This window comes from Catharus ustulatus, chromosome 1 (assembly GCF_009819885.2).
Source record: "Catharus ustulatus isolate bCatUst1 chromosome 1, bCatUst1.pri.v2, whole genome shotgun sequence".
Lineage (NCBI taxonomy): Eukaryota > Metazoa > Chordata > Aves > Passeriformes > Turdidae > Catharus > Catharus ustulatus.
In genome coordinates, this window is record NC_046221.1 from 67,161,377 (window position 1) to 67,181,917 (window position 20,541).

The 20,541-nt window shown below is 42.6% G+C and overlaps 1 long non-coding RNA gene across 2 annotated transcripts in view; it reads right to left on the reverse strand.

Annotated features, from left to right (window-relative positions):
• LOC117000634 overlaps positions 1–18,781 on the reverse strand; it is a 30,354-nt gene extending 11,573 nt beyond the window's left edge. The window contains exons 1-3 of one of the 2 annotated variants that reach the window (XR_006163022.1): positions 17,274–18,781; positions 16,778–16,984; positions 10,198–10,317 (exon numbers count right to left, since the gene is read on the reverse strand). This is a non-coding gene — a long non-coding RNA (uncharacterized LOC117000634). Of the gene's footprint in view, positions 1–10,197; positions 10,318–16,777; positions 17,055–17,273 lie in introns of those variants that run through there. The other variant, XR_006163021.1, reaches the window with a different exon arrangement.
• Positions 18,782–20,541: the final 1,760 nt, after the last annotated feature.

Consider the following 20,541-nt stretch of genomic DNA (forward strand, 5'->3'; position numbering starts at 1 on the left):
TATGTACAAGATGTCTTCATACACTTTCCTGATTCCTTGCCAGTAACTATTGAAAAAAGACCACTTAACAAGCAAACAGGTCTTCAGTACAACAAATAATAAAAAAGAGAGCAAAGCTTGTGCTATTTAAATATCATGAAACATTCTGCTAATCATGCACAGATGGAAGTACAGACGCTTCTGCCAGACGCCTTGTTCAGAAACTTTGCTCTATTTTTAATTATTTGATGCACAGAGGACCTGTTTGCTGATTAAAAGGGCACTGCCTTTAAAAGCACTCCATCAATATGGAGTCTAGCCTTGTTTTTAGAAGAGGACTTTAAAAGTAGTAACTCATACCTCCAAGTTCCCTGCATCAGTTTTTATAATCTTATAACCATGTGGTTGGGGTTTTTTTCAGATGTTTTTCTCACCTCGAGAAACTGCCTACATACAGAAAAAGTGAAACTAACTATACTCAAGTTATTGTTAAATTCACTGAGTAAATCAATTTGGAAAATGTGTATTTTCCTCTAATATCCCTTAGTCTGTACCTTTGTGTTGTTACTTATAACAAGAAGGGTTATCAGTTTACAGACAGAAGTCATTTTGATGGTGTTCTGTTTAGCCAAAAGCCTCCTTTTTGAGAAAGCATACCAACTGCAGAATTATCAACCAAAATAATTATTAAATTGTCTGGGTGTTTTTGAAATCTACTATAATCACAATATCATTCCAATAGTCAGTTTGTGGCAAAAGCATGGTGATACACACAAAAATTTAAAAACCCCTCTTACATAGTTCCACTTGAGTGCTTAAGTGAACTTCACTCATTCAGTGGGTGCTTCATTCCTGTACTTCTTCACAGCAGTCCAGGAATTTTTCCCCTCTCTGAAGAACCTCACTCAAAATGCATACTATGTCACTTTTATTTTCTTTTTCTGAATGAAGTGCTTTTCAAAAATTCTTTTTTGATCTAACTTACATTTCACAACCTATTACTATAGAACTTTATCACTGGAGCGGAGTCACAGTATGCGAAGAAGTGATGATAATGAGAAAAATGCTCAAACTGCTACTTTTGACCCATCAGTATAACACATGTAAACAGTGCTACACTTTTAAAATTTACAGTAACAATTTGAATTATTGCAATAAATACAGTAAAATAATCCTTTGATTAGAAGATCACATGATACGATAATAAAGCAATAGGTTCTCCATTATTTTATGAGCAAATGACCCAAAGAGTGTGGCTTCTGGCTCATGCTCAGGTACAGAGAAAATAAATGAATGAGTTTTGGTTTTGTGGTTTTTAATTGTTTTTGTTCGTTTTTTTTTAACAATGCCAGTGTGTAACATTTTACAAACAAATATACACTACTGATTTCTTAGAGATGAGCTGACAAGCCTAAAAAGCAAGATGTCTGCTGAAGAGACACTGCAGTTGGAAGCCAGGGAAGACTGGCAGGGGCACATGGACTGAAAATCCAGTGTTCAGCCAGAGAAACAGGCACCCACAGAGAAGCTTCAAAGAAGAAATAATGGTCTTTTCCCATGAGGAGAAGCGGAAGGCTGCATGGAGTGAAAGGCTTGTCCAGGCAGATCACTGGGGTTGCAAAGCTCAGAATCCAGATATGACTAACTAGGAAGGGAGGCAGATGAAACAACATTCAAATTTGCATTTCTGCAGAAAGCTACTGAGGTATTGAAACACTCTAAGCAGAAGGGCATTTCAGACACATGGAAACACACAGAATTCAAACAGAAGAAAGGGTCTACACAAAAATCTAAGTATTGTGCTGGTAACAAACCCAGTGAGGGAGCCATGTACAAGTAGGTCAGATAGGCAGCAGCAAGAACTGCTGAGCACAGGAGAATTGTGGTAGAGGAGGCGCTGAGGAGAAAAACTAATTGGCCAGCAACAAAAGAAAGAAGTCTGGAAATTGTTAAAACAGAAGAGAAGGATAAAAAGGCAAAACACTGTTTGGGCTATGTAAAGAAAGATTAGCCTTATTCACCAACACATCCACCTGAAGCACAGGAAGGAAAGAAGACTGTTGACATTTGACTGAGGGACAACTTTCAGTCCCTCTCCACTTGAAGGAAAAGCCAAGTGACTGTTCTAGTCCCACCAAACAGTGTCTGATCAGCAGTGCTGACCTGACTGTGACAGTTCTGAGCCCAGAGGCTAAGATACACCCCAAAGGCCCCAGACTCTATCCAACCACATTTACACCTGCATGGCTCCATTGAAAGCAGAGGTGGGAGCCTGACCCCTTATTTCACCACAGCCTTTGGCTGAGCACCCTGGTGCGATGCGCAACGTGCGCCCTTCATGCTAAATAGGAAGAGCGGCATAAAACCACCGGTTGCTGCAGCCTAGATTGCACGGCACTACTGGTTTCATAAAGACACCCTGGCTGAGCTGTATAAACAGCATCAAACACTGCAGCCAGCCAGCTGACAGCTCAGATGAACGTGCTTCATAGCAGAGCTGCACACATAGAAGAAGTGTGTCTTAGTTTGCATTTCTCCCATTCCATACAGCCAACATGACATTCACCAAGTTTGACTCCTTAGGTAACAGGGTTGTACTTCATGCTGATGTTTAATGTATTTCAGATGCTTACCTTCTACCCACCTTAATTCTCCTTAGGGCTCTTTCTCACTGTACACTAACAGATAACATCTGGATAGTAGCCTCCTGTAACAAATGTCATATTTTCACTCAGGAATTACTTTAATTTGCTCAGTCACTACACATCATATTCCCTCAGAATCTGCTACTGAGGTGCAATCAAAATAAACCAGTGGTGACAAACAAATGGCAGGACACATCCATGCTGGTTATGTCACTCTCACACCTGAAGACCACACACCAAAAATGAGTTACTCTATCATCTTGTGCAAATATGGAACAAAATACAGACTTTTACTCCTTCAGTTCTTCCAGTACTGCAGTATCACATCTGTTTTATGACACTATCTAATGCATTTGTGAGTTATCCAAACACCATTTATTATCATTTTAAACTATAGATTATTGGATTGCACCATCACCCTCTTTCCCTGTAAAATAGGACACAGATGTGTTACACATACTCACGTGTCACTTACCTCCCCCCAGTTTAATTAATCAACTGTCAAGTTCACAAAGGAAATCACAAGTGATTTCCAAGACTGTCATTAACAACAAAATATCAGGCCAGATCACAGCAGAGATCCAAGAAAGCTTAGCAAGAGTGGCAAGAAGGAAACATGAAACTTTACCCTGATTCAAAGAGGAGGCAGACAAGTCCTAAGCAGAGAGCTGCAACAGCTTCTCAGTACTGCAAACAAGGAGATGCAAATACAAATCGTTTGACCAGACCAACCAGGTCATCCTTGGATAGTCCATCAGCAAGTGTTATTTACAGAAGAGTGATGCTAACAGGATAGCTGGTGGGAAAAAGGCAAAGAGAATCCAAAGAAAAGAAACACAGTGTCTACGGTGTATCAGCTCTTCTTGTAATAAAGTCGAGGGAAAGTACCATTTCACTGGGGCTCCAGGGAGAGAACAGCAGTGGCCAACAGAGAAACCTCTGCACATGTGAGTTGGGTTTTCTTTGTTTTCAACTGGAGTCCAAATTTTAATACATTAGTATGTAATTAAAATCTTGTGTGAAGATCATGGTCACAATATGAATATGTTAATGTTTTACTTGCATAACTATTGATAGAAATAGTATTGGCATGTATCCATGTGTCTGGGGCCAAACATTTCAAAGTTCAACCGTGGACAACTCTGAAGCAGGCAGATGAAGATCTGTCTAAATCAACATCTAATAACTCTTTGGCTGCCTCTGGAAAATAAATATGATACCATGGCTCAGGATGCAGGTCCATCCACAAAAGTTGTAATGGTTTATGGAAGGATTTACCACAGGACAAGTCCTGTCAGTGTAAGCAAACCTTTCATATCACAGGTGAGGCATCCTAAAAAAGTAATATTTCTTTTCTGATTCTTACAGAGGAATTCTATTTTCAGCATTGCCTATATAGCACTACCTGAGACATCTGGAGTCATTAAAAAATTAAAGAGAATGAAAAATAGGTTTTAAAAAATTGAAAAGTGGTTCAATGACCTTCTGTTAGGTTCTGATTCCTTGTGTTACCATGCTATTTAAAATGCCTATTCACTGCATTTTATAAAACCTCAAATTGTGTTTGTTTTTTCTTCTTGTATCTTTGCTTCTAAAACATGACATAGTCTTTTAAAAAAAATCCAAAAACTGCAACTTATTTTTGTATTATTTTGTAAAATAATCTCCCAAGCTACTTTCTCTCTGTGTATTTGCTGTAATTGTGTTCATATTTTAATTCTGCACTTCAAGCCATTTTTGAACAACTTGATTAATATTCCTTTCAAAAGATTTTATAGCTGGTGTACTTCAAGAACACAATTAAAGTAGATTAATCTGTTGTGAATTATATGTTTCATAAAACGACTGCTCCTCTGATTAATTTTACAAAAACACATGTAACTATGTACAAATGAGTTTTTTCTCATTGATAAAACAATCCTGTTACATAGCTTCCAGTACTGGGCAAGAGATATCATTGTGAATATCTAATAAATCACCAAGCCTGATGATGCAATGTTATGTGAGCTAATACACAAAACACTGTGTTTTTATTCCAGTAAAGGAAAAAAATAACAAATAGCCCAATTCTCAACTTATAGCACTGACTCAGCTACAATGGAAATCTTCAGGTATCAGTATCAGTGGAATAATGCCACCATCTAGTCAAAGTGACTGTAGATTATCCACAAACCTTTTTTCCACTGAAACAAGTAGAAAATATTATTCAAATTCAACACCATGGTTGAATTTCAGAGACACTGGGACTGAACAGGACCCATCTGACTCCTGATCTGCAAGGAAGACTCACTTTGACCTTACCATGACTGTCATGAGCAGGCTGATGTCATTTCACCCCAAAAATCCCCTCGCCTGGTGCTGTAGCTAAGCACTGCTGAACTTAGGTACCCTCTAGAAACGCTGTGATGCTGTAATTAGCAGTGAGACTTGTAGTGCATTCCCCAGCTAGGAACAAGGGTTGCTGTGGCCACTGGAGTAAAAGAATGTGAAAAGGGAGTGGAGAAGAATGAATAAGACAGGTAACAGCAGAGAAAACACAACAGAGACTTACTGAAGTATCTCATATTAAAAAAGCACAATAACCACCAGGAATCAGCTAAACTGTCAAATAGGTACTACAACAAACAGTGGGTTTAAAAAAAAATCCATTAAATTGATTATTTCAGCGGAGAAGAGCAATGATACATTGAAGGTATATCTCTGACATAAGCTTCTGCTTCTGAGTGTCTAAATTACCTTAGATTTGGTGTTCGGGATTTTTTTGAGAAATTACATATTTAACATTCTGCTTGCAGTGCAACAGTAATCTAAACCCTTCCTTTATTTTTTGGCAAATGCTGTGCATCACTCACATTCAGCTTATCATTAACTATGAACTGTTCACATAACTTAGTATGGTTTCAATGCTCCTATGGCAAGGCTAAACAGCATTTCAGAAACAATGATATCCCCAGGCCCACGCTGGAGCTTCTGAAGCACAGATTAAGCACGGTATTCTGCTCAACAAGCTCATCACTGTTAAGTAACTCATCAGAAAATAAAGAGGGAATTATCAAATGGGAATTGCCAAGTAATTAGTTCTCTGAAGCAGATGACATACAACTGTTAAAGGGAGGGGCTTCCCTGCTAGTCATATGTCAAAGTAGAGCCTCCTAATCTGTAAATAAAACTTCAGTACATATGATTTGTCTGATGGGTTTTTAACTGCTAGTGGTATGTGAAGAATAAAGTTACAACTTCTACCATAATAACCTACTAGGATTTTTTTTCCCCTTGAATTTATTGGATTTTCAAACCATTCTGGATCTACTTGCTGTCAGACTACTTTGGGAAAGCTATGAATACAGCACAGTACCAAGCAACAAATGTGTTCAGGGGCTATGGAAGAGGAGAAATTCATTTACTATCTGCATTTGAAAGTACCACTTTTTAGTCAGCTGCTACACACACCACTGAAAAGGAACCACACTAATGAGAAAATATTCAGTAGCACAAAATTTCTGAGCACAGTACAGGACGATTAAGCCTGCTCTTTGTAATTATCCTTCCCCATTAAAGCCTGACTTTCTTTCAAGTAGCTGGCCACACAGAAATGTTAGCTGTACAAAACTGCAAAGGCCTTCATATGTGGGTACCTGACAAACAAAAATGTGGTAGCAGTCACAACAACACTCCAACACAAATGAGAAACACTTTGACATTTGTACTTTTTATAGAGCAAGGAGTGACTCAATAAATCTTAAAGTCGTTTACAGCTAGTTCCAAAATAAGTAACTAATAAGAAAATAAAGAGACAATTATCAAATTTGGGGTTTGCCTCTATCACAGCATCTCAACATGAGAAACCCCTCAGCCAATATATTTAAAACCAGATGCTGCCACCTGGGCAAATTTCAGACCAAAATTATACCCCTGGTAACAAGGCCTAACTTTCTTTCAAGAGCACAGACCTAATTTCAAGGCAAGACAAACTCCATCAGCACACCCCTGCCCAACACACACAGCCAAGGGAGGGGGCAGCAGGAGGGCACACACAGATGCTCAGGCCTGCACACAACTGCACATCACACCCAGATACTTCACCACTTCTCAGCTCCCAGTGCAGGGAAGTTCTCCATGTACTCACACTAACATCCAAAAGCCCACACTTTTAAAAGAATGCTAACAAGTCGCAGTGTGTGGGATAGCAAGTCTCACTGCATTTGCAGATACACATTTTAAAAACACCAAGTTGGAAGGTGAATCAAACCTTGGGTAGTGCCTTTTATCATATTATGAATGTCAGCCTTGTGTTTTTATGTAGGCATACCACTACACCCAATGCCATTTACACTTTAGACCATGTTATGAAACTTTCTATCAGTCACGCAGCAGGGCTTCAGTATCTGCTGTAGGAACAAGAGAGCAAAAACATCAAAGGTTATGGCAGAGGTGAGGGGACCACAAAGCCTCATTTTTAAGACATCTGTCAGCACTCACATCACTTCAGTTAATTTATCTTTGGTTGGTTCACATATAAACAATTTAAAAAATTAAAACGATTCCTAATTACTATCCAATTATACCTAGTTCACAGCTCCATTTCACTTGTTCTATTAACACATTAGAAATCTCCATTGCCTACCTTCTTTCAGCCCTGCAGCTATTGTAGGCCTTCATAAACAGCCTGAGGGAAGAAATAAAACCAGCTATGATAAAAGGACACTGATATAACAACCAAAAAGCTATCACTGCACACAGTAATATAGAGACAGATTAGTTCTTTTTATGTTCACTATTAAGTACTTTAAAAGGGCAGTCTGATGCCTGTTTACAGACAGCAGTAGCCAGAAGTCTGCATAAAACAGAAATTATGTCTTGTGTAAAAAATAAGCTATGCTGGGTAGTATACAGACAAACTTACTAAAAATTCAGCCAAAACAAATTCTTACAAATGGGCTGCAGCTGTAAATTCATCCTAGTACTATGATTAATAAATATCAAGTGACTCGACAGCAGAAAATATTAAAAAGAACTCTTTTAATGTTAAAATGTCCAGTATCTCATGCAAAATTCTCTCAAGACAACTGTATAAAAGAAAGCATTGAGTCATTTGCCTACGTGGAAGGAGGCAGTGCATGCTCTGAACAAATAACAATAACTCTATGTTTTGGAGAGCAGGCTAAAATTAACTAAAAATAAAAAAGAAAGAAAACTGCATCTATTAATTTATTTTACTAATACCCATGTCCTTATGCAGGCAAGATGCTTAGCTGGCTCTGCAGAAAATGCTGCTTGAGTTAGAAGGGTAAAGCATACCTGGAGAGCTGACACATAACAAAGATGTTACCCACTGAAGCCACATTTGTCACAGGAGTGAAGCCATGAAGGCACATGAAGGGACATTAGGCCTCAAGTAAGGTTTCTGAAATCCACTTTGGATGCCTTCAAACGTGTTCCATGTTCTATCCCTCTGACAATCCCCAGGGTCATAACCCAGGCCTAAAATGGAGCAGGACTGTTGCCACCTTCACACCAAACAAAGGCAAAAGCCAGAAAGATTACGCATGTGAGTATGAAATGCTCTATCTGTGGCTGCTCCCTGCACAGTGCCAAGTCATGTTTCTTTCACATCTCACTACTGTGAGCTCCTGCCTGTTTCCTCCAGTAACAAAGAGAACTTTGTGGCAACCTAAGACACTTTGTAACCAGGCGGTGCCTATCCCAATAACTTCTATTTCACTTATTCAGTTATACAGTGGGCCTGATTTTGATCGTTCCATAGAGAAAACAAGAACTAATGAGGTCAGCAGAGGTACCCTCAACTCAGTGACTGAAATGGCCAGCAACAAGAAGTTAAACCAAATGTAACTAATCTAAGGTCCACAAACACAATACTATACTTCAAGCTGAGCTGGTATAGGAAAAACAGTATTTTAGTACTATATTCCCATCATGCCTCTGCACCAGACTTAACTAGGTTACATTTTTTATCCAAAATGTTTGTTTAACATCAAATATATTCTCTCTCATGTCACTGCAGAAAATATCAGATGCAAAAATATCCAAGGTGACTTAGCAATACATTGTGGGTAACACAATCTGATTATTCACAGGACTTGACTAATGCCCTATAAACCACTACTTCTTCTAATTAAGAGATAGCAGCTTTTGCAGCAGCAATCACTTCTTCAAATAAATACATTTTTATACAATCCAAGCTAATCCTGAAAAAAATAAAAATGAAAGCTTTGTGGAAATGATAACATCATAGGAAAAAACTTCCTCCTAATTGATGTCCCAAGTCAATAGCTGCTACCAATTCAGTTTTCTTCCAAAACAAGAAAAGAAAGACAAGAAATACAAAGTGTGTCAGTGCACCAGCACTTTGTGTGGTTCTTCACTCAAGAAACTCTCATTGCTCTGAAGTTACAGTGGATACCACCCACCTCCACCAGTTTTGAAATTGTAACAGGCATGTCCTTGCATGTAACTACTTGCCTAGGCAACTTCCCTCTAAAACACAGTACACTTCTCCACAGCCACAATAAAATGTAAATGATGCACTGCATACTTTACTATGACATGATGTATACATTAAAAACTTATTCTGCAAAAGTTATTTCTGATCAGCCCAGCATAAGTAAGAACACCATGTAATTAAGCTTTCAGATTGTAAATTTTAAAAAGAAACCCTTTGATTTTTCTGCAAGCAATCACTATATTTAATTTTCTTTCACTTAAAGACACGGGCAATTTTATTATGACCCTTTATCTTTTTTTTTTTTAAAGCATTAGCAGCATTGCCAATCCCAAGCACTTAAAAATCATGGAATAGTAAAAAAACCCAGGCTGGCTTAATGACAATCAGATTAAAGAAATAAAATAAAAATTTATGTTCTTTTTATTGGCAGTATGATTGTTGAGTCTTGGGACTTGGTCTTTTCAAGTTATTTTCCAGAACCATATGGGAAGGAGAGAGAGGAAAGGGACAGAGCAGACTGATACATGTGCACTTTTACATCTTGTCTGGCCACAGCATTTCAGGGAGGAAAATCAGAAGAACTGAAAGCATTCCTCAAAATAGAGAAAAAGACACACAGATACATCAGTAGTGACTAATTATCCTGGGAACTATTCTAATGTTGGACAAAGTTTAATGGACAGAAAAAACTCAAGACAGTGTAATGGCCAAGTAGGCAACAAGCAACATGAACCCTGAAAACGTTCATAGAAGTGAAGGAGAAGGATTTATACAATTTTACACATGGCGTTTTATAACAAGAATCAAAGTCTGCCAACTTTTCCATTCATACTAACATCTTCCAGTAACTGAATATACTCTGACCTCAGGTGAGCATAAAACCACTCATCTGGAACGCACTTGTTCTGTAAGTCACAGAACTGAGTCACCAGAGTTAAAGGAATTTTTCTGAGCAGAGTTTCTCAAGGACCTCTACTGCCAGGCAAGGGAAGTACAAATCTATCACAGGTAAGTAATCACACAGACACCAGGAAGGTGTCCACTTTGCCTAAAGCCCTGAGCAGACAACTGCACACTTGCTGAAGTAAATAAAAAGCATTGCATTCTCACCTTATTGGCAGTGCATAACTGTACGGTGAAGACAAAAATGACGGCGGTCACTGTCCTACGGGGTCAAGAATAAATTCACAGCTTGTATTGCTTGCCCATCTGGCTTGGCCTGCAATGTGACTGTTGATCCAGGAGTGAAGGAGATGGAAACCAAAATAAAGAGAAACAAAAACACAGTTAAGAGTCAACATTTACAGTCATTTACAACACACTAAGATATCCCAATGAAGACTGAGAGAGGCTGCTTTTACTATTACTCAAGCACAAATAAACTATAGATTTAATCCTGCAGACAGAGCTCATACAGTAGAGCAGAGCCCATTTTTTCAGAGTGTTCTTTTCCTAAATGTGATCTTAATGAGGTGAAGAATCATAAGCAAGTGGAGATGACTGTCTTCACTGCCAACAGAACATATTCTATTCGAGAAGCAGTAGCATCCTGAAAACATAGTGCTGCAACTACTACTACTAGGTGGAAAATAACCACCTATTGGAATGTGATTTTACCTTGTACATTATTTTGTCATTAAAGGTGGCACACTAAAGTTGATGTCTATTACTGTAAATTCCCAAACAATATAAACAAAGGAAAACTTTACCAATGTGGGGGTTTTTATTATTTCTGTGATTTTGTTCAGCAAAACCATTAAGAGCCAGCACTGAAATTCTGCTGACATCACCTATTAAACAAAATACATTTGGGTTTTTCACTTGGAATCTCACCAAATATTTTTATCACTCTTGGTACAATAAAAGGATTTAGTGAGACCATTTCTCCCTCACTGAGAATAATTTCTGTTGTTTCAGTTTATGAGCATACTTACTTGTTCCTATTTAGGGAAGGATTTACATGCATACTTAACTCTAGATAGCTTCTTTAATCAATTCTCATTCAGCAAAACCCTCACTGGGACATGTACTAAAGTAACTTTGCAGACTGGGACCAATGCACAAATACAGATTTGTGTGTCTTGTACAACCACTTCAGACTACAGTTCTGAGAGGAAAAAAAAAAGCCATGAAGCATTACGTTCTCAACACACGCACTGAGATCAAAACGGAGTCACGGTCACGGAGCCAGTTTTCGTCTTTTTGCAAAAATCAGGAATCTACAAAGTTTCTTATATTTTAAAATGTTAGTCATGCATCACCTTAGCCAAAACCATGTAAAAATCTTCAACTTTCTCATATAATGAATGTGAGCCACTGAATAAGTACAGTGCCTTCAAACTAATACCTATTTATCACACTTGGAGTCTTGCTTAAATGTAAAATGAAAGGATAAGGTCAGGATTTTCACTTTGCAAAGCTTAGGCTATTGAAGTCACTGGAATATAGCAAGTTAGTTCCTTGCAATGAAATATTTACCTGTGCCAACCCTGCCATACCTCTGTTTCTTGTTCTAATTATATCTTTATCTGTTAACGCAGCATGGTTACAGCAGTTTCAGAAGAGACCTACAACTAAATCTGTTATCTGCACTCTCTGAATTGTACACTCCGTACCCATACAGCTCTACAGAACAGCCCAATCACTCCCAACCTGTGTGGTTATAGCTGAGGCTGTCACACAGCCCGACTTCTCTCAAGCATCACCAGTGTCAGCTGCCTCGCATGCTGGAGTAGGTTTGCAGCCAGCCAGTGCTTCAGACCATCCATGCAATCCGGACAAGCACTTCCTTTACAGCCTACCACACTTTTTTACTGCATTTCCCCCTCAATTAGTACAGTACAACAAAAGCAGTGTGCATATAAACAGTGAAAAGTATAATCCTGACTGCCATCTGCTAAGATGTGCTGCTAAACTTCAGCAAGGGGAAAATTAGGTCTTGATTTTGTTTCACTAGCCATGTTACTAAGACAATTATTTTAAAATTCTAACGTTTAAATCCTTAGTTGCTTTTCAGGTGACTGCATTCAAGTGTCTATTTTCTTAATTAATGGGAAACTAGGCCACTGGATCTATTACATAAAAAAAATTTTGTTAAGTGAAATTCCAGGTCTCTTGTAAATGTCTTTTAAAACAAAACTCATTTTTTCAACCTTTCCAAGTAGATTCAATCAGGCTAGAAAAGCAAAGTTGCGCTGTTTATTTTTCAGAAAAGATTTTTTAAACTATGGATATATGGTCCTTTAGAAAACAATTACTTTCTAACACTCTTAGTCACACAGGTAATTTGTCTTACAATAAAATATGTATAAGCAACATGCTGCACACAAAGGCTCACACTGCAGGAGTTGTCCTGCTTGTGACTATTCCACTCTCTCCAGCCAGTCCTCCTAACAAGCTCTTCTAGTTCAAGCCACCTCCTCAGAATGGAGGCCCAAAACGGAGGCGGCTGCACCAAGCAGAGAATATTCTCTCCTAGCCAGAAGGGCAAGTTAGTTGAGACACTGAGAAGCTGCATTTCAAGTGCAGGAAATTGCCTGCAAATACCCTGTCTGTCCCCTCACCCCTCCAAGAAGAAACAGCTCCTGCTCGGCAGGCAGGCTGAGACCTGCAAACTCATCACACCAAACCCAAGACCACTGTTGCCTGTGACCACAGAGTTGAACCTCCAACAGCCATTTCTCATTGCCTCCTCCTTCAGCTCCAGTGCTTTACCATCAGAGTGATTAAAATATCTATTTTACTGAGATATTTCTGGATTGCTTTATGTTCCAGCCTGGTACTACAAACACTCAGGAGCTGTGGGTGCTGATGATTTCTCATCACTGAGACACAAAATCCTCCAGGCCAAGTTCAATATTATTCAAGATTAGTGACTGCAGTAGGGTGTTACCCACTTCTATAGACACTTAATGCAGCTCCTTAATCAGGCAAAAATCTAATTTAAGCCCACAGTGCTTTTTGCCATGAAAAGCAGTAGAGAGAAAATAACAGTGATACGCAGCAAATCACTTTCTGAGCTCAGTTACTCTACTACATGCCTGGATTAAGTCCAATAAATGGAGTTGTTTGAGATATACACCCATGTAAGTGGCTCACAATCCCATCCTCTGGAGTTGCTCCAGATTTATGACATTAGAACACAGTGCCAAATTTGGTGCTTTTAAAAAATTATACCTACATTTATGGAAGAGTGGCTTAAAAGAGTGATGTACAAACAATGAGAATGAAGACAAATATACATTGCTTGGTGAAACATGTTTTTAAAAGCAACATACTGTTCAAAGTTAATTATATTGCATATCCTTTGACAGTATTATAAACTGTGTCAGAAAGTCTCCTGCTCCATGGCTATAATATTTTGATGAGCACAAATGCAAAAAATACACCCATACTATAAACAAAGTGTTTGCTGAGGTAAAATTTTTTTTCATAGTATATACTTAGGATTTTATCATGAGAAACTGCAGTCAGCTTTCACCTAACACACAAAAGGGCCTAGACCTTGCTGAGAACTACAAGGAGGCTTTAACAAACACAGAGTGATAATACTGACATCAAGTATTATCAATTTTCATTCTACCAGACAGAGGGTGTAAAGTACAATACAGGAGTGGAGAATAACAAGCCTGTGGCCTATGATGGGAATGCTGGGACGGGAACTATAACAAACACTGCTCCAGCCACCAAAGAGTTAAACCAGACAGAGACGGAGGGGGCGGGGGGGGGGGGAGAAGAGAAGTGGAAAAAAAAAAAAAAAAAAGAAATACTCTGAAGAAACTTTCATGCAAGCTTATATAAGCCAAAAGCATTTCTACAAAGTCCCACACCTTCAGCAATTTGCTAATAATACACGCTAGTGGAACTGACGATTTGGCTGACCTGCTAAGCGTGCCACGTACGGTCCCATCTGCCTGACACTCCAGTGGGCAAAGAACACCCTTCCCGAGAAGTTCGGCCATTAGGAACCCACCACCGGCATCTCTCAATTGTCGGCAAGCTCGAGGCGGTGGCCGCGCCGGCCGTACGCCACCAACGCGGCACACGCACGGCTGGCGGTAGCCCGCTGGGTCGCCCGCCAGCCACACACGCACCTGGCTGGCCGGTGAATACGGTGAATCCCGTCTGTTACCATGGCAGCCTGATCTAATTACATGACTGATCAGGGCTGGAGTAAGCGCGCTGAAAGCCTGCACCGCTGACATGTCGCTACATGATGAGAGAGACAGACAGACAGCCGAGCACGAAGCAAAACCTATCGACCTCTGCCTTACGTAAAAAGTGAGATTACAGCCACCCTTTCAAAATAGCTGCTACCCGTAAAGCTACCCGTAAAATACCGGTCCAGTTTTACGAACAAATTAGGTGCAGTAACGTACAATTACTACTATTATCTTGCAGCATCACAAAAATAACTACGGCGCAATATTTTCCCTGGCCATTCTCAATTTCCCTCTCCCCCATTCATAACCCTTGCTCTATATGATAAAACTGCACCGTCTCTATCACCCGAACAGAAATAGATTAACATGAAGCCGGGATTTTCCTTTAGGGGACGGTTTCATTCGAAACTGAAATTAAAAGTCCTTGACTTATCAGTGTGTCAGCAGAGTAACTCACTATGCCTGACCGTATCTGACGCGTAAAGTAACCATTACTGCATAAAATACATAACCATGAGCCTTAAAGGTTAAAGTGTAAGCTGTGTTACAAAATATGAATTTCTTTACCATATGAAAGGGAAAAGGTCTCCGGCAAAGGTCATTTACCTGCACACCCTTCCCGTTCTGTACATAGAAATCATTTGTAAAGAGGAAGGTTTTACAAACCTAGATTTCTTCGTCTGATCGTAAAAGAAATGCCTAAAAATTTTCCCCAATTCTATCTGGAGTTCGGGCTCATAGGGGAGAGATGCTGCTTGGAGGAGTCCCTATTACACAGCATACGGTAAACAAAATAAAAATAGCCTGTCACTCTCGTTGTCTACACAGTGCATTATATAACGGGCTTCCGACTTGTTTTCTTTTCTATTATTACTCTTCAGTAATTCCTCCTCTTCAATAACATGTAAATCGCTCCCAATTCTGTCATTTTATTATTATCGCTATTACTATTACAGTAGGAGCTAACGCTTTTCCAGCACGCTTTAATTTAGACTTTAATATTCTCAGGAATCACATTGACGGATTCAGCACCCACAACCGTACACGGGGTCATTTATTTGTTTTTCTGCCTGTAAATTACGATGCCTTAGGGTAAAAAAAAAAAAATATCCAAACAAACAAACAAACAAAAAAAAACAATAAAAAACCAAAAACCAAACCACCACCAACCAACCCCAAACCCCCGCAACCCAACCACCCCCACCCGACCCAAGCAAACCCGGAGGCGACGGGGGACCAGTGAGCGGCAGGAGGGCAGCGGCCGCCACTGGAGGCAAGCGGAGCCCCGGGGCCACGGCGGCGGCGGGGAACCCCGGCCCCGCTTCCCCTCGGGAAGCCGCCGGCCGGACCCCACAGCCGCGGGCGGGCAGCGGGGCGGTGGCGGCGGCGCTCCCCTTCCCCAATCCCTCCCGCCCCGTCCCTCCCGGCAGTACCGGGTGGCGTCTGCAGCCGGCCTGGGCCCTGAGTGAAGCGGAGCTGCTGCCGGGCACATCCCAGCGCCAGCGCCGCCTCCCCCGCCGCCGCCTCCTCCTCGCTTCATTCACCCTCCGGCAGCCGCCCAGCGCCGTACTACATACGCCGTGCGGTGGCGGCGACCGGCCCTGCCGGCGACCGGCCCCGCTCTGCGCCCGCCGGGTCCGCCCGGCGTACGCGCCCCGCACGGCCCCCCCGCACCGCACCACGCCGGTCGCGCACGCACACGCACGGCACCGCACCGGCACCGCACCCCCGCACACACACAGAGCACCGCACCGGCACTGCACCCCCCACCCGCACACGGCACGGCAACCCACACACACACACACACAGCCGGCACCGCACCCCCCGCACGCACGCACCGGCACCGCACACTCGCACGCAGACAGACACAGACACACACGCGCACTCGCAGGCAGCGGAGCCCCCACGCTCACACACACACACACGCACGCACCGGCACCGCACACCGCCCCCCCGCACCCACGGGCATACGCGCAGTCTCACACACCCCGAGGCCGCCGCCGCCGCACCAGGGGCAGCCGCGACTCGCAAAATGTCCACCGTCCCCGCGGCCACCCACACCCCGCCCGGGCCGGGGGGAAGCGGGAGGGAGGGGGGGGTGAAGAAGGAAGAAGGAGGAAGGAGCGGGGTGGGGGGGAGGGGGGGCAGGGCAGTACGAGCGGCTCCCGCCGCGGGGCCGCCCCAGCCCCCCGCTTCCTCCCGTGTCCCGCATCCCCACTCCGTTCCCTGGGCGGCGTACTCGGCCATTTCGCGGCCGCCCCCCTCTCCCTCCCCGTCTCCCTCTCCCCTCAGGGCCGGGCCCGCGGCAGCAGCGCCTGCGGGCCGGGCCGGGCCGTGGCGGGCCGGGGGCGGCCGCAGCCGGACAGGCTGCAGCCCTTTGGTGGGGTGGGCAGCGCGCTCCCCGGCCCCCTCAGTCCCGTGTTTTTCCAGCTGAAAATCGCCGGCGGTTTGCAGTCTAAACAAGGGAAGAAGCCGGGGGCGGGTGGGGGGGAGGCAGAAAGCAGAGGAGGAAAAAAAAAGCCACTTACTGTAAAGTGTCAGTGGAGGTGGGGTTGGCGGGGGTGGGGGGTCAGAGAGATTCGCACACAAATGTCTTCCTAGCTGATCACGGGGCTTGGGTCTGCTTTTTGTTTGTTTGGCTTTTTTCCTTCCCCCTGCAGTGACACAGGTCCGGGATGTCTCCACCACTGTAGTAGAAATGATGTCTGCGGTACAGCGCTCGCTCCCTCTCCGCTCTCCAGCATGTAAATGGGTAATAGAAGCCAAATATGGAGCAGTTGGCTGCCTCTGCAACAGCTCAAGGATCCTACTTCATGCAAAAGGCGGGGGGGGAGGGAAGGGGGGGGAGAGAAGGGAGGAGGAGGAGGAGGAGGCAAGGCAACACTCTGGCAGTCGGCCAAGAGAGCCACACAGATTATTGCATACGCACGGCACTGCCGGGCCAAGGCGGCCTTTAACCCTTTGCGGGCCGCCGCACGCTGCCCGGGGCGGGGAGGGGGGCCGGGGGCTCGCCTCGACACTTACCTCCTCCTTCCCCTTGTAACACTTCAAAGGCCAGGCTGGCTCTCTACGGTGGGATTAATCCCTGCGCACGCCAATGTTCCAGAGAAGTCCTCGCTCCTGTAGCAGGCTGCGTCGCGGGGCTCTCAAATCACTTTGCATGCAGAAAGAAATGAGATGGAGAGGGGAAAAAAAAAAAAAAACACTCAAAAAACCCACAACCCAACCCCAAAACTGTATTGTTTAAGGGGGAAGAAACAGCTAGCAACGTGTGCTGTCCTTCAGAAATGGCAGGGAATGCTGGTTTAAAGGATGCATGAAAATCGGTTGCTCAGTCAAGGCTGGTCTGTCTCTCTAAGGGAGGAAATAAAACTGCTGGAAACCAGGGAATGCTCTGAAGCAGCCTCTGCGAGAGTCAGAAGAGGGTGATTTTATTTAAGATGCCATATTGCATTTCACTGTGGCGAACTGTGAAGTGATTTAGAGCAAGAGCCTGCATCCCACTCCCTTTTTCTGAATTAGTTTTATTTATCCGGATCCTTGGCATATGCTTGAGTTGCTTTGTAGAAAGTACCTTCCACTTCATTCAGACCAAAGAGAGTCTGACTCATACCGTCACTGAACTACAAGACTGGCAGGGCTGAACCACGCATGTTTGGGTACTAACTCCCTCTGGATTCCTCAGCACTGGTTTCATCAAAGATCCCTTTGCATCTCTCCCAGCTGTCTGCAGACCACTGTGAGCCTTTCCTGAACTTTGTCCCCACCTCCCGCGAACTATGGCAACTTTACACTCCCCTGGCACTCCAGCGTCGGTGTGTTACTTACTCTCTTACTTCCCTCAAGGCAGGTGCCTGCAAGTGCCATAAACTGCAGTGATGGGCAAGTAACAAACAGATGCAAAACGGAGAGCAGAGAAAATACCTTCCTTCTGGACTGTTTCAGTCTGGTCTTCAAGTTAAAAAAAATTTTAAACCAAACAAACAACCCCCCACCCTCCAACACTCCCCAGATCAACTTACCAAGATAGGTACAAAGAAATAAAACAAATTATGAAAGCAATGAATAGGATGAATGCAGCCAAAGGATAGTAGGATGCTATGCTTGCATGTAATACAACACTGGCCCATAAGATGCCATTCACTCTCTGCTTTTGCATCAGGAAGAGAACACAGAGGCCTCTCCCCACCCCAAGAACATTGCAAAAAAATGTTGCATAAATATCAAAGGTTGTTACATGCTAGCTCCAAGGAGCTGGACGCTATGTGGTCCCAGGCCTCAGAAAGGCCCGAGATGTGCACTCCACGTAACCATGGCCATCCAGATCAAGGTGTTTATTGCAGCTTGTACAAATTTGCCACAACAATAAGCTCCAAGGTACCAGGTTTCTAGCAGATATGCCTCCTATGTGTCCATTTGATATTAACATTAGGTTTTAGCTGTGAATTAAATCTAGCATTAGAGTCTAGATGCAAAGTACCCTAGGACTCAGCCTGCCATTATGCACATCAGCAAAGGAGTCCCTTCTATAAAAGACTGTACTGTCTTACTGAAATTACTAAAGAATGTAGTAATAACATTGTAAACTGCAGTGTTCTGGATTTAAGAGTTGATACTATAAAATAGACTAGGTTTTTGAAACAAGGATCTTTTACCACAGCATCTCCTGTATCTTCAGTTTGGGTTCGCTATGAAAATCAACATGATTTTTTGTTCTAGCAGTGATCTGGAGACAGAAGCAGCAACAGGCCAAGATATCTGGACCAACAGGCCAAAATATCTGGACAAACATGCCACTCAGTACTATGAGAGACATAATCTACAGCAGCAAAGCAGACAGCAAAATTGTATTCACCCAGCTAATGCAAGGCTCATTGATTTAATAAAAGGAACCAAGAGAAAGAGACAAAGACTGGAGATTACTGAAAATCAAGTGAAAGCCCTGAAGAAACTGAAAACCCATCATCAAGGTTCAATTCAGAGTACAAGGCATTCTGTCTGCCACCTTTTTTATTCCAGTAGTACAGAGTGTTACCTAAGGAGAAAGGAATCTTTCCTTCTCAAACATTCACCTTGCCAAGAGGTGTGGCACACGAAGAGAAAGAGAAGCCACATTCATGCTGAAGCAAGCTTTGGGCAACTTTCCCTTATGCGGCAGGCTCATGTAAGAGGCTTGTGTGTTCCTCCACTCTGTGACTATAGTGTTTGCCTCAGGACCCTCATTTTTTGCCACACTGTATACTCTAAGTTTTTACATGTTTCTGAGTAGAAAAGAGACTCCCACATCGTAAGTTAAAGCAATAGTGCTTTCCTGAACCAGCAGGCACTTAACCCGTGGCTCTGGGAAGTGCCACAACTGCCACCAGTCATGTCAAGTTCATAAGCCACTCTCACCTCCATTCTGACTTGATACATGCTGGTTGCATTAACAGATAAGGGATGAGGGGACTATGCCTCTATGAACATGGCTCAACACACAGGATATGCAACCATGTCACAAGACCTCCTTGTGCCTCAGCAGCTCCCCTGCCAAGGGGCCTACACTGGGCCTCAATATATTCCCTGCACAAAGGATTCCACAAAACATCGAGGTGCTGATGAACGCAAGTGAGTGAGACACAAGATCCCGCATAGACCCAAGCGTTTTTATCTACTGCTGGTGATGTGCTGAAACTGATAGGACTCCCAGGAGAATATAGTTCTGACCAAAAGATACTAAACAATTTGGCATGCAGGATGCACACTGTCTAGAAAAACTGTTTTTCAAATTCACTAGCTGTAATGTGCCATCTACACAGCATGTTTTATACAATTAATAGTACTTATAAAAAGTTGGATTTTTTTAACACTAGCATTCAGGGAAATGCAGGAATTGACAGTGTATTGAGTGTGAAAAATAATCTCACAATTATTGATCGACTGAAGTTCAAGTCTTCAATCTGTCATAAAATGACATTGTTGGTCTCATTACAGCCTCTAGTGGACAGTAGTAATCCACCTCACAGGCCTGTCATACCATTTGCTCAAATGACAAGCATTATCAACGCAGAGGTTACTCTGAGAGAACATGAACACACAGGTCATTCTTATCCACCGGCAAAAAGGATTTTTGAATATAATCAAAGGCTTGCTGTCACTGCTCGTAACGTGCCTCGCTTTACTCTTCAGGTATAGCATTGGCTTCTAAATAAATAGACAACTTCTGCTATTCATTTCAGCTTCTGACAGCTTTCATGAAACTAAATTCATCTCAAATATTTTTATAACAGAAAATATTGGTTGCCATGTTTTT